This window comes from Ovis canadensis, chromosome 4 (assembly GCF_042477335.2).
Source record: "Ovis canadensis isolate MfBH-ARS-UI-01 breed Bighorn chromosome 4, ARS-UI_OviCan_v2, whole genome shotgun sequence".
Classification (NCBI taxonomy): domain Eukaryota; kingdom Metazoa; phylum Chordata; class Mammalia; order Artiodactyla; family Bovidae; genus Ovis; species Ovis canadensis.
This window is the reverse complement of record NC_091248.1, coordinates 69,048,877-69,076,655: the sequence shown is the minus strand read 5'-3', so window position 1 is coordinate 69,076,655 and position 27,779 is coordinate 69,048,877. Positions and strand designations below refer to the sequence as shown.

Here is a 27,779-nt window from a genome sequence, read left to right as displayed (position 1 = left end):
AATGGGTTCACCAAAAATGTAGGATGGGTCTCAAGCTCCTTGCTGTGATGCCTAAATTGCTGTAGCCATTTCTAAAACTTTATCTAGATAGATGCTCCATATCTTCCCTGAGAGAATTTTGTCAATGTACTTGAATCATATAGTCAGTTATTTCTCAGGTACTGTTTTGCCTATGGAATTTTGCTTGTTTTGTACCAACTTTATAATTCTGTCACACATACAAACAAAATCATTTCAGTTCAGTCACTCAGTCGTGTCCGACTCTTTGCGACCCCTTGGACTGCAGCATGACAGGCTTCCCTGTTCATCATCAACTCCTGGAGCTTGCTCAAACTCATGTCCATCAAGTCAGTGATGCCATCCAACCACCTCATCCTCTGTCGTCCCATGGAAGTCCAAAAACAAAAAGAATGAATCCACATGTGTTTAGCATTTAAAATTTTGGAAACATTTTGATAACTTTTTACTTCATTTTACTTTTTCATTAAACTCATTAATTTTACTGTTGCATTTTTTATGATGTAAGTAAGGTGGCCATTATTATTCATTATTTAGTAAGTGGAGAGGAGAAGGCAATGGCACCCCACTTCAGTACTCTTGCCTGGAAAATCCCATGGATGGAAGATCCTGGTAGGCTGCAGTCCATGGAGTTGCGAAGAGTTGGACACGACTGAGCGACTTCACTTTCACTTTTCGCTTTCATGCATTGGAGAAGGAAATGGAAACCCACTCCAGTATTCTTGCCTAGAGAATCCCAGGGATGGGGGAGCCTGGTGGGCTACCATCTATGGGGTCGCACAGAGTCGGACACGACTGAACCGACTTAGCAGCAGCAGCAAGCAGTAAGAAACTAAAAATTTTGGCAGAGAATTTCAAGGACTTGCAAAAAATGGTGTACCTTATTGTGATATTATAGCTAATAATAAATAATTACATGTTATTAGAACTCAGATTTGCTTACATGCAATCTTTTTTTTCTTCTGTTATTTATTACTATGGATAATGATTATGTTGATATATCCTGTCATTGTGAGACCTTTAATATTAAATTCTCATTTGTGAAGTAGTAATAGGACATTTGTTTCAGTAATAGCAGGGGAATTTTAGATTTATAAGTAGGAGTTACCTGACAGTGAACATCATGGAACCATGAAAGAAATGACGTTTAGAAAATAGACAGTTTTTCCCAGAAGGGTACATAATTGTGTATGTATTAAAATGCACAGCTATTTTCAAGAAATACTCATTTTCTTTCTTTCTTTTCCACTCTTCCATTCCTTTCCCTCCAGAAATCCCTAAAGTGAATATTTGTTTTCAAATGGTTATCCCCATTTTACCTCTCATAGAGGTTTGCAGAACCTGACCTAGATTATACTAAACAGGAACTAAAATATTTCACATAGCTTCCAACTGAGATTGTGTATATGGGTAAATGTTTACTTAAAGTGTGTGTGTGTATGTGCGTATTTTACTTCGTAATATTTACAGTTATTTCCAGAGTTTCTATTGTAAGAGTATTAAATTCAAATAAAAGATCAGTTTTAGTTATTTCAGTGGAGTAGAAAAAACTTCATTCACATACTCATACATATTGCTATAAGTTTCATAAATTGTAAAAATTAGGCATCATACCTGACAAAATATTTGCTCTAATTTTCAAATTATTAAAAAAACTATGAACTATGCAGGAAGATGATTTGGCTAAGGAGGGGCTGGACAAGTGATTCAAGTATGTGGTGTGCACACATTTTTTGGTAAAATGAAACATACTGAATAGAACTGTTAATACACAGGCTGTAGCATGTAGCTGTTGAGAATGTAAGCTTGGAAATCATATTGGTTAGATTTGAATTATGGTTCAAAAACAAACCAATCATATGTGAAACCTTAGATAGGTCATTTAAACTCTCTAACTCTTAATTTCTTAATCTAGAAAAAAGAGATAATAGTAACTATTTCTTAGAGTTGATTTAAGGACTAAATGTGTAAATACATATAAAGAGAATAGTAAGCTTTCTTTTTTTTTTTTAGTTAGTTTTATTTTGTTCCCTATTAACATGAGTCTCAAAGTTTGACTGTATTTTCCAGGCCACCTGATGAGTGTCCTGACTCGCATTCTAACTTTGGTCCGTGAAATGGTAAAAAGGAGTTAATTTGTAAATGTGCATTCTGTGATTTTGTTAGCATGTGTATGAATTTTTGATAGCTATATACTAATATTTTAAAGCTTAAAATGTCATACATTTATTATGTTAATAATTTCCATGGGTCAGGAGTCCAGGCAATGCTTAGCTCAGTATCTTACAAGGCTACAGTCAAAATATTGGCTAGACTGCATTTTCCTTTGGAGTTCAGAGTCTTCTTCCAAACTTACTGGGCTTTGGCCAAATCCATTTCATTGCTTTTATAGGACTGAGATCCACAGGTCCTAGAGGTTATCCACAGTTCTCATCGATGTGGCTCTCTCCATATACAGTTCACATAATAGTAGCTTATATCTTTAAAATTAGTAGGAGAGTTTCTACTAAATGTTAGAAAAATAGAGTTATATATCTATGTGTGTGTGTATATAGTAACATAACCATTGAAATAGCATCCTACAACCTTTGCCAGATTCTGTTAGCAGCAAGTCATAGTCCTGCCTGCCTGCAAGGGGAGGGACTTATATAGGGCATAAACCTGGGGACCACCCTAAAGTTTATCTGCCACAGCATGTTAAATTTCTTGATTTCAAATTAATTTAAACTATCATTTTATTTTTTTAATTATGTAAGATTTAATAAAAAAGTAACATTGTCACTAAGTCTAAAATTTTATCCTCAGTTCTTCATATGGTATAAGTTTCAGTGGGCCATTCCTTTCTGCCTAATATTGATCCATTAGTTTAAGCTGGCTAACCACCAGACTAAAACAGCATTCCCTGGTACTCTGAAAAAACCCTGGTATCCACCATTTTCTCCTCATTGCACTGATATGTACACCTTGAACTTGCCTGACACTTGCCCACGTCTTTGCCAGTGTATATCCTATTGTTTCTTTTCCTTTGTCTTCGGTAAATGTAAAGCACATTTACATCTCTGCCTCTTCCATTACATTTGTCCTGTTTCTTTCCTCCTTTTTAGCCAATTCAAGACTTTTCCTGATAATATCATGTGTGTATCACCTGTAGCCTTGCATATAATCATATCTTAAGAAACATTCACAAATATTTGAAAAGTGAAAGTGAAAGTTAACTCAGTCATGACTGACTCTTTGTGACACCATGAACTGTATAGCCCTCCAGGCTCCTCTGATCATGGGATTTTCCAGGCAAGAAGGGAAGCTCAAATATATGAAATACCTCCTTAATTAAGAGCAGTGGTCAGTTTGAGAATCATATTTTAAAGGATGGTTTTTATAAATTATCTGCTCTTACATTGACTCAGTAATCTGAAGTGTATCTCAGATCTTAAGTGTAATCTTAAGTGTATTTCAGTAATCTTAAGTGTGTCTCTTAAATCACCTCTAGGAATCCAGTACAACTTGTATGTTTGAAACTGATTGCACATGGGAAGAATGTGAATCTTGGGGTCCAGAGGGTGAGCTGTGATAGGCAGCCTTTAAGATGGTCCTTAATGATCACCATCTCCTGGTTTTCATACAACTGTATTTTTCCCTCCCACATGTACCTTGTTTCTTGTGGCCAGTTGACTAGAATATGGTACAAGTAATAATATATTGCTTTTCAGATTGAGTTATACAAGATATTAGGACATCTGTTTTGGATGTTCTTTCTTGTTTCTATTTTTTTCTCTATCTCTTTTTTCTCTTCCCCCCCTCCCTTGTTCCTTCCCCTTTCCCTTCTTTCTTTCTCTCTCAGTCTCATGACTTGCTCTAGGGGAGGATACCTGACTTGGTGAGGTCCATGTGGTGAGGAACTGTTCCCTCTGTCCAGTAGACAGGGAGGAACTATCAGTAACTGCATCTTCTTGAGGAAGCCTGAGCCTAAACCACCTAGCTGAACTACTCCTGGATTCCTGATCCTCAGAAACTGTTTGACATAATGATTTTTATTTTTTTGTCCAAAGCTGCTAAATTTGGAGGTAATTTGTTATATAACAGTAGATAATGAATATATTATATACTACCCCTGAAAATTATTTCCACAAACTTCATTACTATTCTGGACTTGGCAGGAAATACAAAGATTAATATAGTATACAGGTATACTGAATATGTGGTCTCTAAAGTAAGTGCCGTGGGGAAGGTATGCATGTTTATGAGAAAGAGGGCTTAAGTGAGAAATCTTTAGATTTCACCTTGAATACTGATTTTATAATACTCAGAGGCCTCTTCTAGTCTCCTGCTGCTTGAGTACATCAGTGTTGGAGTGTCAGGACTGGATAGATCTGGGTGCTAGTCTGGTGCTGATTCTCTTTTAGAAGAGCTGTTTGAAATAGTTAAAAAACAAACAAGCAAACAAAACAACAATAACAAAAACTCTTACCTTTACAGAGTCTGTGCTTTTAGAATCTATTCTGCTAATCTATCATACTAGCTTCCCATCGTTCTCCTTTAATGTCTTTACAGAGTTGTGAAGAAAACATCTAGATATATGTATACATATGTGGGGTTCAGTGCTTTGAAATGTTTAAGTTAGAGAAATAATTCATTCAGTCTCCAGGAAAGTGAGTTAAGAAGTATGTATCAGCAAGTAGTAGAACAAATCTTTGTATAAATTCACATTAAACTGTCATTCCGAATTTTCTTCCTATTGATTATTCTGTAATGATAGAACCTGGGCAAAAATACAGCATTATATATTTTTTAATTTTAAAAAAATTTATTTTTTAATTGAAGGATAATTACTTTACAGAATTTTGTTGTTTTCTGTCAAACACCAACATGAATCAGCCATAGCTGTACATGTGTCCCCTCCCTTTTGACCCTCCCTCCCATCTCCCTCCCCATCCCACCCTTCTATGTTGATACAGAGCCCCTGTTTGAGTTCCCTGAGACATACAGCAAATTCCCATTGGTAATCTATTTTACATATGGTAATATAAGTTTGCATGTTACTCTGTCTATACATCTCACCCTCTCCTCCCCTCTCCCCATGTCCATAAGTCTGTTCTCTATGTCTGCTTCTCCCATTGCTGCCTTGCAAGTAAATTCATCAGTACCATCTTTCTAGATTCCATATATATGCATTAGTCTATGATATTTATCTTTCTCTTTCTGACTTCCTTCACTCTGTATAATAGGCTCTAGGTTCATCCACCTCATTAGACCTGACTCAGATGTGTTCCTTTTTATGGCTGAGTAATATTCCATTATGTATATGTGCCACAACTTTTTTATCCATTCATTTGTTGATGGACATCTAGATTGCTTCCATGTTATAGCTATTGTAAATAGTGTTGCAATGAACATTGGGGTACATGTGTCTTTTTCAATTTTGGTTTCCTCAGGTATATGACTTGGAGTGGGATGGCTAGGCCATATGGTGGTTTTATTCCTAGTTTTTAAAGGAAACTCCATACTGTCTTCCATAGTGGCTATATCAATTTACATTCCCACCAACAGTGCAAGAGGATTCCCTTTTCTTCACACCCTCTCCAGCATTTATCATTTATAGACTTTTTGATGATGGCCATGCTGACTGGTGTGAGATGATTTTTCATTGTAGTTTTGATTTGCATTTCTCTAATAATGAGCAATATGAGCATCTTTTCATGTGTTTGTTACCCATCTGTATGTATTCTTTGGAAAAATGTCTGAAAATACAGCATTATATTTTTTACAAAGGGAAAAATAGAAACTGGTTCCTATAAAAAAAAAGGAGAGTTTACATTTGTAATATCAAATTTATGGCCTGGAGTGATCCACTAGTAAAATTTTTGGTACCATTATACAAAATAGCAAAATATGGATTTTAACTGGCCTGCTTTTCACTTCCACTGAACATTAAATACATTTTTAATGGTCTTATTTGCTGGGAAGAGCACCATTACAATAATTTGCTTTTTACAGCCTATATCAAATATGAACCAGCATCACTTATTACAAAGTTTGTGCTTTGGGAGGCATTTTCATGACATCTAACAGTACTGCCCAACATTTCTTGGAATTAGTCTTTAATCATATCATTTTCCAAAATGAGTTGTTGCTCATACTTACTGATTGTTTTGTGGTTAAACTAATCCACCAACTATATTTAAAATGTCATACAGATTTATAAGGAAAGGTCCACTGAAACTACTGCTATATTAGTAATCACATGAAAATGTTATAGAACTGCTATGCAGCTTGAGTGTTTTCAGTTTTTTTTTTCCCCTCTATGATATCCAGGGGGTGAATATGAAACTTCATTTTTAACTATTGGCATTTCAAGTTTTTACTATTATCTGCTGGAATACAAAGAACTGTTACTGTAGGTGTCATGTGAAATAAAGATAGAGTCTGAAGCCTACTTTAGCTGTTAGCCTTATTAAGGAGTTCTTCATGTGTTGAATCCAGCACCTGGTCTTGTGTAAGCTATGCTGTGAGAGCCTGGGGAGAGCTTTCTTTCTCTTTACTTTGGCTTTATTAAGACTCTGTCACATTTTCACTGTTGCCCTACCTCATCTAACTTTCTAGCTACAACTCACAGGACAGTAGGTCTAATATAGATTGACGCCTTTGTCTGAAGACTGATTGAAACTTGTGTCTTAGAGTTGCTAATGCTCACTGAACCATTTTATTGAAGATAAAGTAAATAAAATAGATTGCCATATGAGAATTCTCTGAAATCAAATGGAATAATTTGGCAGGTTTAAGCCCATGAAGAAGGCAAAGCAGTGAAACAGATGTGAATACTTTTTATGCTCAGTATATCAAGGGGAAAATATTCTTGTTATATTGGGCCTAAATTTTCATTCTTATTCATACAATTAAATGTTAAGCATAAGTCTCAATTGGCCTATTATTTTTGGTCTTAAACAAGGGGTCCTCATATGAAAGTAATATGAATAATAACTTTTAAGACTATAATATTGTGGTGATTTTTTTCTTTGTCTTTTTCTCACACTTAAGCACAGGAATCAGTAGCATTAGAGAATTTAATAAACAACATAAATGAATGAATTTTATAAAATGCACTCTAGAATCTTAAGGTTGGAAAATAATAATTCAGTTCAGTTCAGTTCAGTTCAGTCACTCAGTCGTGTCCGACTTTTTGCGACCCCATGAATTGCAGCACGCCAGGCCTCCCTGTCCATCACCAACTCCTGGAGTTCATCCAAACCCACGTCCATCGAGTCGGTGATGCCATCCAGCCTTCTCATCCTCTGTCGTCCCCTTCTCCTCCTGCCCCCAATCCCTCCCAGCATCAGAGTCTTTTCCAATGAGTCAACTCTTCTCATGAGGTGGCCAAAGTACTGGAGTTTCAGGCAAATAATAGTAAACCTTACTAAAAGATGCTACCAATCTTGACCATTTTATTCATTAGTTAAGAGTGTATGTTCACATGAAAACAGCCTTTTTGGAAAACTGTCCTGTGATTTTTTTTTCTCCTTTGAATATGTGTTAAGTTTATATTGATAATTTTAAAATATTTGTTTTGTATATATTGTCATCTGAAATAATCTTGGGGAGGGAAAAAAGAAGCCGGAGTAACCTCAGCATCTAGAATTCCATGAGATTTTAATGAAAATAGCATATGATACCATGATAACATGTATTGACATATTTAATTTGTAAAATACAAGGATCTGAGCACTTATGTGAAGACATGTGGAAAATGTGATGGAGGGAAATGAAGATCTCGTATTTGATTGCCTGGGTCAGATTAAAAGTAAATATTTATAGAAGAAAGATCAATAAAAGGGTTTTGTTAGAAAAGTTTCTGAACTTGCTAATTAAAGACAGCATTTCTCTTCAACATTATAAAGAATCTGTCACATTAATACTTTCTTCTGTAATTTCTTTTGTGGTTTCTCCATATTCAAGGTAACTTCAGTTTATGCCCTTTTTAAATATTTAGTTCATTTTAAAATTTTTTGCTAATACATTTCATTCATTTGTTTCTCAGGTAATGATTCATGCTTAATTTTAGTTATAGCTATTAAGCACGTGTTTTTCTTGTCTCTGGGTACCCAGTAATTTTTTCAGTTCTTACAACCATGCCATAGTGATTTCAACTGTCATCAGTTAGATGCAAAGTATATATGACACTCTCATATTAGCAATAAACCATCTTAAAGAAATCTTTGATACTCTTTGACTTTTTAATTAATATTGCCAATTAAGAACTGCTATAATCTTAACCATAAATTTGACCCTTTTTCTTCTATAGGGTTCAGTCAGGGTTCACGGTGACTCTGATGCTGTGCAAGGCTGAATAGGAATAAACATATTTCATGTTCCCTTGTGAGTGAGCTCAAAGAGAAGTTACTGCATTTCAGTTTTCCTTGTATATTACAGCTAAAAATATAATCATTTGTCCAATGATTATTAAATAATTTTATATTCTTTAGAATTTTATATTATTTATGCCCTTATATTTTATATTTGTTTTCTTCATTGTTATAGTATGTGCATATTTCTCTCTGATTAACTAAAAATGTTAAAGTTCATTGCTCTATCCAGAACTGCATCTCGTTTACTCTAGACTCCAACCATTTATCTCCTTTGACATTTTGATTTTCAATATGAACTTGTCTTCAAAAAATCAAATGTAGAGAAGTTTCTTTAAAATGAGAGCATTATGCTGAGACTCTGAGAAACCTTTAGTCCCTTTAAAATATATTCTAGACATTTAGCAACATGCCAAACTGCAAATGAGAGGAAGTTGTAATAAAGGAGTGTATTTAGTGAGTCTCTTTCTGATCCCACCCTTGATTTTGTTATGCCCTACCTTCTCTCTAGTTATCCTTTGTTCCTTTGCATTTAATTCTAATTTTCAAGTTCTGATCAACATCCCAAAGAATGGGTATTTCCCCTTATCTATAGAACCTAGCATTTGTATACTTCTCTGTGGGCTTCCAACTGATTTTAGAGTCAGCTCATGGAAGGTCATTAAAAGATCATATCACTCATTACTGAATGGCAGTATTTGAAAAGTTAAAACATTTGTGAATTGTGTGTTAGGAAGCAGAGATAAGTTTCTGAGGCTGGTGATTAGTAGAAGTTGATCCATAACTTACTCTTTCTTATTGAGTTGTAACTCTAAATTTCAATTACTATCATGATTACTTAACATATTTATTGACTGCTATTTTGCACATTACTTCATATTTTTATCTTGTTAGCTAATCTAAATGTTCTTTAGGAATTTCCATGTTGTTACAATGGTTGGCAGAATGCATATTTGCATATATGCAAATATGAATCATTCAAGAGAAATGACAGTATACAATTTTACAGTCACAGCATATGAAATCTTGATGGTAAAAATGTATTGACTTATTAGAAATTTATGTATGTGTGCATGCTCAGTCATGTCCAACTCTTTGCAACCCCATGGACTATAGCCTGCCAGGCTCTGTCCATCAAATTTTTGAGGCAATGATACTGGAGTGGGTTGGCATTTCCTTCTCCAGGGGATTTTCCCAACCCAGGGATTAAACCCTCATCTCTTGTGTCTTCTGCATTAGCAGGCAAGTTCTTTGCCACTGAGCCATGGAAGAAGTCCTAGAAATTTATATAGATATTCTAATATTAATTTACTTAATGCATACTGATAGAGAACTTCCTATTGCCAAATACTTCTGTACATTATTTTAAAATAGTTAATCAAAAGACTTGAACTAAAAGTTTTCTTTTTACTTACCCAGATTATGTGATGAATAAATAATTGGGAAGTTTGCCTCTTGTGACATCAACACATAGGTATTATTACTGTGTGATTTTAATGTAGCAATGAAATGAGCTAAACCATATTAACTCACAACTTTAAGAAGAGGTACTATAATCTCATTTTAAGATGGAGAAACAGATTTAATTAGTAATTGGTAAGGATAGAGTCAGAATTTAAGCTGAGGCAATTTGGTTTTAGAGTTTATAAGTTTAGCCTGGAAAAAAAAAAAAAAGTTTAGCCTGGGAATTATTTTGGTGGATACTTCCTAAGGTCACTCCATAGTGAGTCACACTTTTGAATAATTCCCACCCCTTAAGTGAGGGCAGAACCTGTTGCTTATTTCTAGCCAACATAACACGGCACAGGTGGTGGAATAGTCATTGCCATGAATATATTATGTTATATAAGATTCCATCTTAACAGACTGGAGCAAGAGTTTATCCTGCTGGACTTGAAGAAGCAAGCTGATGTCTTTTGAGGGGACTTGAGAAATTGTCATGTGGCAAAGAACTGTGAGCAGCCTCTTAGGAGCTGAGGCAACCTCTTCCCTACAGCCAGCAAGAAAATGGAGCCTTCACAAAAGCAAGGAACTGAACTGTGCCTTTTGTCACATGAGCTTAGAGGAGAACCTGGAGCTCCAGGAAAGTACACACTCCAGCCAACACTTGGCGAGAGTCTGAGCGCCAGTTTATCTGTTCCAAGACATCTGACCTACAGAAGTTTTAGGACAATAAATACATGTTGCTTAAAGCTACTAGGTTTGTAGTAGTTTGTGGTAAATTTTACACAGCAATAGATAGTTATGAACCCATGAACAACATAGGTTTGAGATGTGTGAATCCACTTGTAAACTGGATTTTCTTCTGTAATGTGGTACTATAATAGTACAAAATTTGTGGTTGGTAGACTGTGTGGAGGGTCCATACCCCCACCGCCAGCAATTTTCCAGGGTCATTTGTAATACAGTTGTGAGTAGTTGAAATAAAATCCCATGTTGCTTGCTGTTAATAATTCTCATAAGTAATGTGGAACTTGAAATGATTTTTGAAGAATGTGGTTGAGCTGTTTAGAATTATAACTACATGACTGTGAAAAATCCTTTACATCTAAGAAAATCTGATTGAAGGTTACAGCATTTACGTTTGGGAAGATCTGAAGATATGTTTGGGAAAGAGATATCTATTAAAATTTTTCTGATGGCTTTACAAGAAATACCAACTAATAACAAAGTGAATCTGAGCATTATTGAAGCACTTTAATAGAAGGCTTGTTTGACCAAAGCACTGGAGGCAAGAATAACTTTTAAAGAAACATTCATCTTTCATGCCTGTTGGTAACCATCCCTAGCTCTCTTCTTGTAGATCACTTTTTACCTTTGTTTTATGTTTCCTTAATCTGGTCACCCTTTGCTATTTGTTTTATGCCTTATAAATCTGAAATTAGTATTTATCTTTTTGAAAATACATATTTTATCTCAAATTTTTGGATAAGTTATTGAGTTTCTTTACTGCACATGTCAAACAGTTGAAAACTTTGTGAGTTATTGTCATCAACAATTTAAAAAATAAGCTAATTTTAATCAAAACATGTAAAAGTGTAACGCTGACAACAGATATTGATGCTACAAGGGTGAGGAAGGTATATGATATTTTATTCAATCATTTGTTACTTTATACTTTAGAGCTCCAAGCTTTATCATACATGTATGGAATATCTTAATGAAGCTCTCTGATTGTTTAATAATTTTTAAATTATGATGATAAAAATAAATATAGCTAGATATTTAATAGAAGTACTTAAAATGCAGTTGTAATTCAGTAATTTAGATAATTAGGTAAGTGTAGTTAGGTACAGTAAATAACTGCATTTTAGTTTGTATGATAAGAAATAGGCACATGGATCTACTCTAAATTTTTAAAATCTCTCACTACAGGATTGTTTATGGTATTATAAAATAAGTGACCTAGTATTTATGACCACAGAAAGTAGCCTTTAAAAAACACTTTTGCTTCTATAGATCTTTAACTAATATGAGTGTCTAATTTTTACATCTTTAACTGTTTAGTGATCAACCACTTGGGGGATGGTGTATTTTTTTTTGTGTGTGGGGCTCAGTGTTGGACTGGAGAATAAGTAAAATATGTAATTTTTTTGAAAGTATCCTTCACTGTTATGTTTAAAATAGAATTTGTATGTGAAAATTCTGAGATTCAGATGATTTCTTTCTCTATGATCTGTGTTCTTTTAGAGATCCTTTGTCTTTACTGATTAAAGTTAACATTTTCCACATGTTCTTCTTAACCCATCTAAAGAAGTGGTTTGAAATGTTTCAATAACAACTTTACAAGCAAAATATTTAAAAATAGAAAACAATTCTGCAAGCTAAAAAGACACATTACATATACAGCCAATAGTAAGCTACATACCTCATATATATTTTATCTTGAAATATTTTATGTAATTTTTCTTATGCCCTTTTATTCTTTATATCTTTTAATATTATTGTTTATATCATTAATATGAAAATGAAAAAATGCAATGTTTGACCTCATTTGACTTTTTTGATGTTCAATCAGTTAAAAGTTTGTAAGACATTTAATTGCCAAATGGTATGATTATTATTCATATCATCATTTGATATATAATGTCAACTGAATTGCCTCCCTGGAGTGCACTGTGTTTCACAGATCAATAGATTTACCAAGAGCTTGAAGGAGAGCTTTAAACATTCATTGAAAAGAAGGAAAAATATATCCCTCTTGTAAAATGGCTTATGTAGTCATTTTATCAGCTTCATAATTATTTTATTTACTTCTGTGAATAAATCTCCTTGTAACAATAGTTTTAGAGTATTAAAGCTCCCTTAACCAAACTAAATTGTAGTGTTAATCAGATTTATTTTACTCAAGTGCACTGAAAACTGTATAACAGAAATACAGAGGCAGATTCCTTGAATAAATACTGCTTCTGAGATTTATCCGGAATAACTCCCATTTAAAATACAGTTCTCAATATTCTATACCTTCTCCTTTAATAATTCATATAAAAGCATCATCTTATGTTATTAATATGTCCAGTCCTTATTTGTTATGAAGGAATTGCTATAGTGAGAGTTTGTGGATTAGAAGGGCAGTTGTTCCTTCTTCCCCACCCCTTAGATGCTCACCATCCCTGATAAAGCAGCATGCACATCAATCAGTGCTGTTACATTAGTTCCCCTTACTCCCAAGTGCTACAGGCCAATAGGGCCAAGACATGCTGTGCACACGGTGGGTATACAAATGTGCTGTGCTGAGTTGCTCAGCTGTGTTTCCTTCTTTTCAGGAACAGAATGCTTCGGTTTTCATTGTTTGTGAGGTTTTATTGTTTCCAAGATCTCCCAGTGGGGCAGATCTATGTGTGTTTGTGTATGTGTGTGTGTGCACGCGCAGACGCTGTGCTCAGTTGCTCAACTGTGTCCAACTCTTTGCTACTGCATGTGCTGTAGCCCACCAAGTTCCTCTGTCCATGAAATTTTCCCAGCAAGAATACTGGAGTGGATTGCCATTTCCTCTTCTAGGGGGTCTTCCTGACCCAGGGATTGAACCCACTTCTTCTGTGTCTCCTACCTTGGCAGTAGATCACTGAGCTACCTGGGAATCTCATATATGCATTGCAACTAATGCTGAGCTGTGGAAATATGACACATTTAATACATCATCCTTCCAGGTTTCTCACCTAAAACACAGCCCTGAGCAGTGGACCAGGTGAAGACAGGATAGGGTCAGGGTCTTGCATTCTTGGTGAATCTGTTAAGAACTGTCGGAGGGCCAGATACTCATAAAGGAATGTCTTTCTACCCCTGCACCCTGCACTGTGTCAGTGTCTTATTATTATCCACAAATTACATAAACTCTGTGGCTTAAGACAACACTATTTTATTATCTTATAGTTCTGGAGTGTAAAGTACGAAATGGATCTCACTGGGCTAAAATCAAGGTGTCAGCAAGGTTGTGTTTCTTTCTGGAAGCTCCAGGGGGAGAATCTTTTCCAGCTTCTAGAAGCCATTACATTCCTTGGTTCTTGGACCCTTTCCATCTTCAAAACCAGCAATGGATGGTTGAGTGTTTTCATGTCTTATCATTCTGACATTGCCTCATCTGCCTCTTTCTTTCACATTTAAGGATTATCTGATTACTGTATGCCTGCCAAATAATCCAAAATAATCTCCTTATTTTAAGGTCAACTGATTAATAAACTTAATTTTCATCTATATGTTTAATTCTCCTTTGTAGTATAATGTAATAGGTTTCATGGCTTAAGATGTGGGCATCTTTTATGGGGGAAGGCTTTATTTTACTTACCACATATGCAGTCTTCGCTTTTGGTGACTTTTTATGAGTTGCCTATGTTACTGGCCAGTCTGATGAGTCTGACAGAGGTTGAGATGAAACCACTTAATTTGTCTTATAAAGCATGCAATTAAGGCTACTGTTAATATGATTCCAAGCAGCATGGTAAGGACAACCTGCAGTATTGATCTCACTTATGCCCCCAGAGCCCTGGACTTAGCCAATTTTAAGTAAATACCAAGAACAACTAACAGGTCTTATTTTAATCAGTCAAGATAAGTATAAGACCAGTCAATTATCCATTATAACCCACACAAGGGAGTTTGGACTGACATGCTGATCCTAGGTGTCATTACCAATTATTACAGGGGAAAACAAATGAGCCAATGGAGAGAGATATCTATGACTCTTTTTCTCTCACATAAAAACATATTACTGAAAGCGGTTTCTCCTCTTTGAGATGCATTGCTAAACTTTGGATCACCATTTCACTTTAGTATGGTTTGGTCACATGGGCAAGGTCACTGACTAGCTGTGGCTTTGATTGCCATGCACTGTGTAACTCAAGGCCAGTAGGTATCAGAAAAATCATATGGACTTATATTGGGAAGGTATAAGTAAGGTTTAAGGATCAAGAAGCATTAATTATTCATCCCCTCTCCCACCCCCTGGAGATCTAAAGTGTTCCTTCCCCAGTGCCTTCATAGTCCACTCTAGGAACCTCGGTGAATAGTATATTCTACCCAGTGGTTGTTGTACTTATGACCTAGGACTATGTTGACTCAACTATAGCATGCAGGAGACTGACCTGCAATTAAGTTTGAATTCTCTCGGTCCCCTCATAACTGGGTTGCCGCCTGGAAGGTATACTAATCAGTCCAATCAGTTGGCTGAGGTGGAACTGAAACAGTGCCACTGTAATCTGAAAGTGTCAGCGGCAGTGAAGTACCAATAGACAATGTGTCATTGGGATACTAATATGTGTGTGCTAAGTTGTTTCAGTCATGTCCAACTCTTTGCAACCCTATGGACTGTAGCCTGCCAGGCTCCTCTGTCCATGGGATTCTCCAGACAAGAGTGCTGGAGTGGGTTGCCATGCTCTCCCCCAGAGGACCAGAGGACTGCATCTCTTATGTCTCCTGCATTAGCAGGTGTGTTCTTTACCACTGGTGCCACTTGGAAAGCCCAGGATACAGATGGAGTAAGCTTATTTCCCATTATAGAATATCCAGGTTCCCTGGGCTTAGTGATCTTCTATAATGTAACTGCTGTATGTGCAGTTGTCACTTGACCCTCTTTACATCACTCTGTGAAAACTGTAGCTCAAGAAACTGGCTAACTTTGTAGTTTTCATGTTAGAACTTTCACAATTCTTGACAAACACTATGTGAAATGTGGCCTCCTGTACTATCACCACACCAATGGGTCAACTTTTGGCCAGTGTTGAAAGTCTAGCATTTAACTGCAACTTTTATATAAGAAGCGTAGAGTACTTTATTCTGTGTCCAGTTTATGATGGTGGATGTACTGCCATGTGTGGTATGATGACAGTTCTGAGTGGTGGTAATCTGGCTGCTGCATCTTGATTCCAGTTGGTCCCATCAGAGAACAAGTTCTTATTGTGGGCCTCCATAGGAATGACCCAGGCTATATAATCAGCAGCCACAGTTCCCCACAGTCTGCAGCCCTGGAGATAGGTTATCTTTAACCTGCCAATCTAGTCTTTTAGGTGGCAGACCATACAGTTGGGTAATTGACAACAGTCCAAGATTTAGAAAAAATGTAGCATGGCTCATCAAGGGGAGTTTGGGTTGGGTCTTCAAGGATGACCTTTAGTTCTGCCCACTGAGCAGAGTGAATGAGCAGCAGTAGCATAAGGAACATCATCAGGTTTCTATTTCGCCAGAGTATAAGTGGAACAGGTCAGGGTGTTTAGAGAAATCTCTGTGAATTGAAGGAACCATTTAGATAGCAGCTTTATTTTGGGTGGAGGGTTGGGGAGAAAGTTTCACCCAAAGTAGTAGCTGCCCTTTTTCATGTAAAACTGAGATATAGGTAGGAGCAGGTGAGCTGGTTCTTGAATGTACATTTCCATTTGATTGGAGAGATCTGTCCATTCCTTCCTACCTTAGTGCTTCTTGGTTTCTTTCAAAAAGCATGGGAAGGGTTTGGAACACAGCCCATTAGTGTCAAACCACCCGAGCAATCAGTGCTGGGCAGTTTTCTCATAGTCCAGTAGGATTACTGTGACACTCTTTAGGATGAATATTTCTTATTCATCTTTGTATCCCTGGTATACCAGTGTATTCCCTGGTACAGTAATAGTGCATTAAATTATACTCTGTATGATATATAGGAAGTACTTAATAGGAAATAGTTGCTGAAAAAATGAATAAATAGATCACATTATAAATTTGGAAAGAAGTTGTGTTGGCAGTTAATATGTCTATAAAATAAAGAGAATGATTTTTATCAATAATGTGCTGTCTGCCCCATTTATTAGCAACAGCTGTATGTTCATAGATGGGCTTCAATACTCTACTACAACAGTTAGGAAAATGGATTAAGTCAAGTTGCTTTCTGTTCCATGTATAGTTATCATATGGATAACTAGTGTTTAACTTCTCTCATTTATTACTGCTTACTCCTGAAGAAGTACAATGTGTTTACAAAATAATAAGCATTATTAAACATCCTAATAGTTGCCACAAAAATCTGACAGTATCTTTGGCAGCAATGTACATATACTTTCACTTCCTAATACTGAAAAGGTTGGTATGGGTTATCATCCTTGTTTTGTAGTGGCATTCCCCAAACTCCAGGTGGCATAATTGTACAAATTTCCCCTCTGGGGATTTTATAGGCAGTTCCCTGGGTAACATAACAAACAAAGTTATGTTCATTAAGCAAGTAAAGTGATTTGGGTAATCATGTTCAGTTCATTTTCTGGTGTATCTAATTTAATATTAATGAGTACCCATTTTATAAAGGAGCATAAAGTTAAGTACTGCCAAAGCCTACACAACTAAAGTCTTTCAGTTAATAGCTTCTGTCCTTTTCACTAGGTCTGAGTTATTCAATCACTTTCAGTTGATGGAACCATGTGATTGACATTAATGTCAACCATTATGTTTTATGAAGGATTATATTCTTGGCTAGAGTGTTTTGTACATCCCTATGAGCTATGAACTTTACTGAATTTTTCTTTCTTCATTTTGTATGTAAAAGTCACCATGCACATATATTGATACATGAATACAGCCAATTCTCATTACTCACAGTAACCATGTTCTGTAAAGTCACTTCAAGCTCTGAATTAGCAAATGCTGAATCATTGCTCCTAGAGGAAATGCAGAGTTAGGTTCCTGTGAACTTCTGGTCACAACATTATCATCAGTTGATCAATACATAACCTTATTTTATGTGTTATTCTGTTTAAAAACACTTTATTGAATATATACTGTTGATTCAACAACATTTAATTAATTGCCAACATCACTATTAGCTCAGGTCTGAGCAAAGTTTATGTAACTAATGCACATATTTCCTTCAAAAGGCCCATCACAGCTTTCTTGGGTTAGGAACACTAGACAGCATTTCAAAAGTACACTTTGAAGCTATTTTAAACAGTGTAATCACTAATAAAAGCATAAATAGGGCATTGCATAGACCACTAAAAGGACGTTTGTTTAGAGTACAAGAGCAGGAAGAAGAAGACAGAGTGTTACCTTGTTTGACCTCAGGTAGTAATTACGCATGTCAGGGAAATCAGATGTTTTGCTGCTCCATGCATGTCTGTGAAGGACTATGACAGTGCTATGAGCATTAATTTGGGTTACAAATAAACTTTAGCACAGAGGTGAATTTGGAAATGTGAAATCTATGAAAAATGAGGAATAACTGTGAATAATATAGATGTGTATATATCATTCCTATATATATAGAAATGATATATATGTGTATATATATTAAGCCTATGTATATATATAGGCTTCCTGGGTGGCTCGGTGGTAAAGAGTCTGCCTGCCAATGCAATGAGATGCAAGAGACACAGGATCGATTTCTGGGTTGGAAAGATCCCCTGGAGGTAGAAAAGGCAATTGTGTGCTAAGTTGCTTCAATCATGTCCAACTCTTTGCAAGCCTATGGACCATAGCCCATCAGGCTCCTGTGTCCATGGGATTCTCTAGGCAAGAATACTGGAGTGGATTGCCATGCCCTCCTCCAGAGGATCTTCCCAACCCAAAGATCGAACCTGAGTCTCTTAAGTCTAGTGTGTTGGCAGGCAGACTCTTTACCACTAGTGACACCTGGTGTGTGTGTATGTGTGTATACATAAATAGATATAGTTATATGATATATATATATATATATATATATATATATATAGCTAAAAATACTTTTTGCAAAAGACATGCTGCTTCTATTCTCCAGAAGCATGTTTTGAACTGATGTGTTTATCATCATATATGCTGAGCATATACATTGTGATAGGCACTGTTCTAGGCCGTGTGGATTCAGTAGTGAATTAAATAAAGTCCCTACTTTCGTTGAAATAACAGGATACTTTTTTAGAAAGTGAATAATATGTCAGATGATGATGACTGCCATAAGGAAAAATAAGGCTGGAACCAAGGATAGAGACTGATGTTGAGAGCTATTTCATATAAAGTGGTCAAAGAAGACCTAACTGATATGGTGGCCTTACAGTGGAGACTGGAGTTAAATTAAGGAGCAGGCCCTGTAGGTACCATATGTGAGGAAAGAACATTCCAGAGAGAGGGAACTGCAAGTGGAAAAGAGAGTTACATGCTTAAGGTGTCCGATAAGAGCAGAGAGGCCATTGTTGCTGAAGTACAGAGTGAGCTTGGACTTTAGGAGAACTCAGCAGGGGGCTATTTTAGAGTCTTCTAGGTAAGGACATGCAGCCTAACCATACCAAAACCTCTCTAATAAAACATATCTAGTTTAAAACTATTATCCTTTTCCCTCTAAATAAATAAATGGTCCTATAAATGATATAAGCACTTTGTTATTAGCAACTGATTTAAGTGCCTATCCCATTTCAAACTACCTTCCAGATCTATCCACAGAACTGCCCTGGACTTCCCTGCTTCTGTTTTCCTCTTAGTTTGGAAAACAAAAATGCAATTTCTAAAAGCTTGGTTTAATTTTTCCTGAAGAAGTGAAAGTATGTGTTTTCAAATACTTTTTCTGATGATTTTTAAATTAAAATTATATATTTTTGTCCTTGTCCCCATCTCCCCACCTCAGTCCTTTATCTTCTCCTACTATCTGGGTGCCGAGTGAGTTTTCTCCTTCTCTTTTCCTAATTCCTGCAGTTGTCCCAATGTATTATCTGTTAAAAGACAGTCATTAGAGTTAAAGCTCATCTTATCTTGGCTTGGCAGCAGGCATTTCTGAAAGTAAGCAATAGATTGAAACCAACAGTATTGAGATACTTTATGGCAGTGATTGGGCTTGAAAAAGTAGAGATGTTAAATGACACAGTGACATTCTAAAATTGTAGGATAATAGTTAACCTATATGGCACTTTGCTCGTAATAAATGTGTAGTAAATGCTTGATAATTAACTAAATGAATGGAAATGAATGAATCTTGAAAAATAAACAGTATGATAGTTTTACTCCGTGTGAGCTCCACTAAAATGCATACAGATTTCAGTTAGCTCTGTCTTCACGTCTGCCAACCTGCTTCGAGCAGCCGTCATCTCCTGCCTCTGTCGGCGCCACTGTCCTCTAGTTAGTAGGCATGTCCTCCTACATTCTTGATCACCTGTGTCTGTTTTCAGCACAGCAGTTAGATGCTTTTAAAGCCTAAATCATGTCACTTCATCATTAAAAATCTTCTTGGCCCCAGCTCTGCTGCCATTTTCTTAAAAGTAAAATGTAAAAACTTAAAATGGTCTACAAGACCATATACAATCCGAGCTCATATCTTACTACCCTCCCTCTTCTTTACTCTGGTTGTGCCACATCAACCTTCTTGCTGTTTCTCAAACATAGGTATGCCCTTTCCTCAGGGCCTTTACAATGGCTGTTCCCTCTGTCCGAGTTGCTCCTCCTCCAGATAATCTACATGGCTAACTTCACCTCCTCCAAGTCTTTGCTTAAATTTCACTTTCTCAATAAGGTCTTCCCTGACAGTCCTATTTAAACTTCCATTCTACAACCACATTGACTAATCACCTACATCCTTCTCTTATTTTTCCTATAATGTTTATCACCTTTTAGCATAGAATAAAATTCCCCATTTTTAAATTTTAATAACTCTCTTCATCCTCTGGTATGTAAGCCTATTTTAATTTGGGGGGCTCTAAAATCACTGCAGATGATGACTTCAGCCATGAAATTAAAAGATGCTTACTACTTGGAAGGAAAGTTATGACCAACCTAAATAGCATATTAAAAAGCAGAGACATTACTTTGCCAACAAAGGTCCATCTAGTCAAGGCTGTGGTTTTTCCAGTAGTCCATGTATAGATGTGAGAGTTGGACTATAAAGAAAGCTGAGCACTGAAGAATTGATGCTTTTGAACTGTGGTGTTGGAGAAGGCTCTTAAGAGTCCTTTGGACTGCAGGATCCAACCTGTCCATCCTAAAGGAGATCAGTCCTATTGGAAGGACTGATGTTGAAACTCCAATACTTTGGCCACCTGATCGAAGAGCTGACTCATTTGAAAAGACCCTGATGCTGGGGAAGTTTGAAGGCAGGAGGAGAAGGGGATGATAGAGGATGAGACGGTTGGATGGCATCACCAACTCAATGGACATGAATGAGTTTGGGTAAACTCCGGGAGTTGGTTATGGACAGGGAGGCCTGGTGTGCTGCGGTCCATGGGGTCTCAAAGAGTCAGATACGACTGAGCAACTGAACTGAACTGAACTGAACTGAACTGAATGTAAGCCTTGGAGAGGAAAAGTCTTTACTCAGGGATTTTTTTTTTTTCCTCCCTCTTGGAATGGTTCTCCTGGATCTAGACCCATTTGAATCCTACCTGTGATTCAAGTTCCAATTCAAGCATTCAGGTATTCAAGAATTCCTGGAAGTTCTTCCTCATACCCTGTCTTCTATTAATCACAATAACTGTCTTTATACTATCAAACATGTGCTCTTTTTCTTAGGAAGAGTAATAAAGAAAAATCTGGAAATGTGTTATTTTGGGTCCTGGAGCTAGTTTATTTTGATTTACACTAAATTAATTGAGCATTGTCTTATAGGGACTCTGATGTGTACATTTAAAATTCTGTTTTATAACTATTAATTCACTAACATTTTGCATTGCAGAGCCTAAAGTTGAAATCTTCAGAGTATTTATGTAGATGTCCACAAAAAGCTGCTTGTTTCTGTCAATAATGAAGATTTCAGATCTGGAGTCACATTCACATCAGAATTTTAGATCATAGCATCCTACTTCCTGTTCAGTAGAAGAGTACGTTGGGATCTCAAAAAACTTGTTAAATGTCCTGGACTGTTTGAGTCCAAGACTTGCATCTGATCATGGGCTCCAGGTCTCATAGTACATACTTCTTCGAGTCACTGTTTTTCAGCACTTTGCTCCCTTTATGTCACCTGTGTTGCATTGCTTGCCCTTGTATTTCCTGAGTACCACATGCCATTCCATATATTCACATTTATTCTTGATGTTCTGAAGAGCTTACCTCTTCTCTTTATCACTCTGCCTTCACAATATTGCTTAAACTATACTTCTTCTTTGATGTCTTCCCTGAGTAAAGCTAAATAGAATTTATGCCTACCACACACTTGTGTTCTTGTAGCATTTTGTATATTCTGCCACTGCTAGAGAACTACTTATTATCTGAGTCACTTTATTCTGTGTTCTTTTTTTCTATTTCCCTGCTCTCATGTCACCATATTGTGAATTCTTTGTTTTTACATTCTTGGCAGCACATTCAGTACTCATTCGCAGGAAGCTTTTAGATTTAGAGGCTAAAATTTTCTGGTTATTCAATTACTTCATCTTATGTAGCAGGAAGGACGTATGTATCCTTAAAATATTTGAAGACTCATTCTGAGCTTCTCTCATGAGTGCTCAACTCAACTGTTAAACATATCTGTCTTGGTAGTTGCTTGTTTCACCGTCCAGCACCTCTTCTTAGGTTATCTTGCACAATCTTGTCAGATTCACACAACGTATGAGGTAACTCCCTGCTCAGAGGCCACAGCCTTTCCACCCCAATGTTCTGAGAAAGCAGAACATTTCTAGGTCCTGGCACATTTGGAGCCTGCAAGAAGCAGAAGGCCTGGGGAACAAGGAAGGTAGGACCAGCCCAACCACTGATGATGTAAAGACCTCTGCCTCCGTGAGGTCACTATGCTTTGAAGGCACTACTTATTTTATTAGTATAAAACTTAAAATTGTAAGATGAACGACTTGCTTTGAATTATTTATCTGCTGTTTGAACATTTCCAGACAGAGGAAAGACTATTTGTTTTACATTTGTGTGACAAAAGAAATATGTTGATGGTCTCCCTACCTACACACACACACACACACACACACACACACACACACACACACACACACAAAGTAGGGAAGGGTAGATGTCCAAGAGTCTTGCTAGTTATGCATCATGAATATCTAGTGAGTTTTAAAATCAGTTTTCTCATTAAAAATAATTTTCTTTGTACTTTACCAGCAATTCTACAGCACGTCAATCCTTGGAACAGTATCTCATGATTCCTGAGCATTAGTCTCAACTTCCTTTTTCAGCAAAAATATGTGTAGAGTGGATAATGGAGAAATACATAAAAAAATAATTTCATCTCTCAAGATTTTTTAAAATTTATTTTTAATTGGAGATTAATTGCTTTACAATGATATGTTTGTTTCTGCTATACAGCAACTTGAATCAGTCGTAGTATACATATGTTTCTTCCCTCTTGAATCTCCCTCCCACTCCTAATCCCATCCCACCCCGCTAGGTTGTCACGGAGCACTAGGTTGAGCTCCCTGTGTTATATACGAACTTCCCACTGGTTGAGCTACCTGTGTTATATAGCAACTTCCCACTAGCTATTTTATATACAGTAATGTATATGTTTCCATGCTACTCTCTCAAGTCACCCCACCCTCCTCTTCCCCTGCTGTGTCCTTAAGTCTGTTCCCTAGGTCTGCCTCTATTTCTGCCCTGCAAATTGGTTCATCAGTGCCATTTTTCTAGAGTCCATATATATGCGTTAATATACAATATTTATTTTTTTCTTTCTGACTTACTTCACTCTGTATAATAGGCTCTAGTTTCACCCACCTCACTAGAACTTACTCAAATTCATTCTTTTTTATGACTGAGTAATATGCATTGCATACATGTATCACAACTTATTTATCCATTTATCTGGTGACAGACATGTAAGTTGCTCCTGTGTCTTTGCTATTGTAAAGAGTGCTACAGTGATCATTGGGGCACCTTTAGATGTTTTTGAAAGCTGGTAGGGCTGCAATGAAATGTTCACAAAACAAATTAAAACATACTGAAATTTATTCTAGGCACTTTTTGTATCCATTATTTTAAATTTCTCAAAAAATTTTCGAAAATAAGCACTTTTATTCACAATTTGCATGTGAGAAAGCCAAGACTTGGAGAGGCTGAATAATTTGTCCACAGCTAGTAAGTGGAGGAAGCCTGTGCACTTTTACTCTACACTAGGTTGATGGTTTTATTACAAGTTTAAAATAAATGCTGTAAGAGTTCAGAGAATTACTCTGTACAAAATCTCATTCTTTAAAAAGAAAAAAAAAGTTACTTTGTCTTTAAAATAGATAGGCACACAATATTAAAGTACATATGATCTCAGTAAATCTTAAAAATAACCCTATCAGATGTGTGTTATTTTTTTCTACTTTACAGACAAGAAATCTGAGACAGAGAGGTTAAATAAAACATCAGAAATCTACAAATTTTAAAGGTGGTGCTTGTGCTTGAAACCAGGTATTCCTAAGGATAGAGTCCACATTCTAAGGAATGTGGTTACTTTGTCTTAACAAACCTAGTATTCACACTTACCATATCAGACTTTAAATATCAGGTTTCTTATAAATTAAGTTTGTGCTGTAATATTTTTCATGTACTGATTTGGTTGTGTGTTCACACAAAACTATTTTCTTGTATGACATATATGTGTATTGGTATGTGAGGAAGAGGAAGAGTGTGTGGCTATTCCCCATATCTGATTTTTTTTTCTTCAAGCAAAATTAACTTCTATTGTTTAAAAAAATCGGTATCATAGATATCACAGTGTACCTATATGTGCTGAAAGGCATGAGTTCTTTGGTAGTATTGTACCCAAGTCATTAATATCTTTTGCTTAGTTTGTTCTATATATATATCCAATCAACTCTAATTTCTGCATGTATTAGTTCATATAGAGTATTTACTTCTATACATCAGGGCATGTCTATGTGTGTGATTTGAGGGGCATGTTTTCCTCATCTCTGAGTGTACTCCCTGGTGAGTGTAAACATATCAGAGCCACTCTTCACGCAATTACATTATCTATTTTAATTTTGCAACAGATATTTTCAAAATGGAATGGTTCCTATAAGCAGAAGTTAAACTATAATTTGAGTTTATCTGCTTCAGACTAAAATCAGCACAACAGTGTATCACCTTTGTGATACTGTTAAACATTTCGAAATCTTCTTTCCCATTGGTTTTCCTCACAGATCAATCCATTCATTTTATAAATTCAGAAGACATGAATTTTAGTTCTATTATTTAAGTATAAAAAAGAGAGGGAGGATGCAGAATAGATTTACATGTGACACATATGTATCTAGGGAGAGGATGGGTGGCCAAAAGTTCTTCTCCTCACTAGGGAAAGATATTATTCAAAGCAAGAGTTACAGTAATTTGTGCCTCCATGGAAGATATCATGTTGAAAAAGGGAACACCTTCCAATTTTCTAGTTTACCCAGTTACTCATTTTTAGAAGAAATAATTATTTTCCTGCCAGTTGATGATCCAAAAAGAATTACATGTCAGTATTCTTGTAAGTCAGTTTTATTTAAGCAGTGTGAAATACTAGCAATTAACTTAGAAATTTTCTCTAAAGAACAAGTATAATATAAAAATTCTGAAACTTTTTATTTTTAAATTGATCTTTGTTTAACGTTTTACTTACTCAAGTGACTTCACAGCTATTGCAACTAGGAAGCAGACTAAGAAGTTCTACCACTTTTCTACTGGCCAGCCCAGTGGATTCAAACTAGATGTTACCTGGTAAAGCTGAAGTTATTCTTCGAGGTGTGGAAATCTATACATTTTATCCTAAAAATCCTACCAATCATTGTGCTTATCAATATTTTAGAACTAAGGTTTTTTTCTGTATTACCATATGTCTGATTTTCAAAGCGAGAAATTGTGATTTGGGGGTCATCACAATCTTTGCACAGAGAATATGTTGTTAGAAATTTTTGTCACTGGAACCTTCCTTTAAAAAAAATTCAATATCATAAATCCTTCCAATTCTTCTACTGTCACTCTGGCTTTCACTTTTTCTTAATATTCATTTGAAAGGTACTTCTTTTATTCTTTTCCTGACCATGTCCCTGTGTTTCTTTATATTCAGATGCTATGCTCAGTGTTCTCTGAACCAGCCTGTGCTCACTGCTTGTTTATAAGTGCTCTCTGCACATTTTAAGCTTCCTTGCTTATTCTTTTTTTAGGGAAATTTGTTGCAGCCCATCAGGGCTCTGCTTCCCTTGTAGCTCAGACAGGAAAGCGTCTGCCTGCAATGTGGGAGACCCAGGTTCAATCCCTGGGTCGGTAAGTTACCCTGGAGAAGGAAATGGCAACCCACTCCAGTATTCATGCCTGGAAAATCCCATGGACTGAGGAGCCTGGTGGGCTACAGCCCATGGGGTCGCAAAAAGTCGGACATGACTGTGCAACTTCATTTCATTTCACTAGATTATTGCTTACTGATATTGATTAATCTCTTTTTTTCTCTTTTTCTGCTAAAGCTAAAAAAAGAAATCTGTTCTTTGCTATTTGTCTGTGCTGGTAATAATTTATCATAGATTATAAAATTCATTTGCAACAGAGAATTTATATTTTTTAGATTAAACTTCCAAGTATTCAACATTATGTAGTGATAAATTTAATACTTTACGAATTTACTAATAATGCTTACAACCTTGTGTTAAGGAAGGATGAGAACACTGGACAAAGAAAAAGTCAGATATCTGTGAATGTTCTTGTTTCTAGTACTATTTACTCACACTTTCCTAAATGTAAATTTATGATTAGTATATGAAATCCCTTGTAGGCTCTCATTTTTGTTTCATTGTAGTCTCTGGAATCTTTTTTTCAAAACATTTTGCTGGTAAGAAAGTAAAAAATACATGAAAAAAATGACTTTTTTTGTGTTGGTTAACACATCACATTTAAAAACATAGTTGGGGATATTGAATTAAAATCCAATAATTAAGATGGGTATTAAAAAATACTTGAAGCTTTTTTAACCAATTTTCTGAAAATACATATTTATAAACATTATATTTCTCTTAATTTAAAGAGTTAAACTCTAAAAGAGTGTGTTTTGTAGGTTTTAGTCAATTTTAAACTTTGTTAATAAGTAGTGGACAGAATCAAAAAGAGGGTGAAGATATGGAGAAAAATAAGGAAGCTGTAGTATTTTCTGTAAAGGTCTGTTCAGTTTCTATTAATAGTATTAACTTTTAATCTACCTTTGATCTATTTAGCAGATAAATTGAAGGAGCCAACATACCTATACTATAAAAAATTTAAAAATACAAGTTTCTGGAATGAATCATTATTTTTCTATATACTTAGACGTGCAGGAATTTCCCCCCATCTTCATGAAGGCCCACTATGTAGTATAGTGTATGAGCAGTAGCCCCATAACAGACAAAATAAAGCCATTTCTTGTAATATCTGTCAATGTGTGTTGAATAAATAACTCCAATGTGAAGTTCAATAAAAGCAATTTTAAGAGATACTGATGCATTACATTAAGTGAAAGTGAAGTCGCTCAGTCGTGTCTGACTCTTTGCGACCCCATGGACTGTAGCCTATCAGGCTCCTCTGTCCATGGGATTTTCCAGGCAAGAGTGCTGGAGTGGATTGCCATTTCCTTCTCCAGGGGATCTTCCCGACCCAGGAATCGAACCCGGGTCTCCCGCATTGCAGGCAGACGCTTTACTGTCTGAGCCACCAGGGAAGCCCGATGCATTACATTAGTAGTTAGAATTAGTTCATTCATGGTCTGGTCAGATTGAGATGTAAAATTTAGACTCTCTGGCCTGAGTAATGAATGCTGTATGTGTCATTTAGGCAATCCTCCATAAATATTATTTCTTTGAACTAGAATTTTGATAGGGATTAGATAGCTAAGAGTACAAACCATACTCTTTTGCAAGAAGGTAAGGTTCAGAAGTCATTTGTGGCTTAGGCAAATTATTTATAATAAAGAGAATATGTTGAAGTTTCTGTAAATTAAGGTGCTTAAATCAAACGTCTGTTTGAATAGATGGCCTCTGAACCCACCTAGTCTTCAGAATGGGTTTCAAAAGGATAAATAGGAAGAACAGAAGTCTTTTGGAAAAACATTTTAAGAATTCACTC

At 36.0% G+C, this 27,779-nt stretch overlaps 1 protein-coding gene across 13 annotated transcripts in view; it reads left to right on the top strand.

Moving 5' to 3' along the window:
• FOXP2 (forkhead box P2) overlaps positions 1 to 27,779 on the top strand; it is a 675,695-nt gene that overhangs the window by 223,107 nt on the left and 424,809 nt on the right. The window lies entirely within an intron of this gene.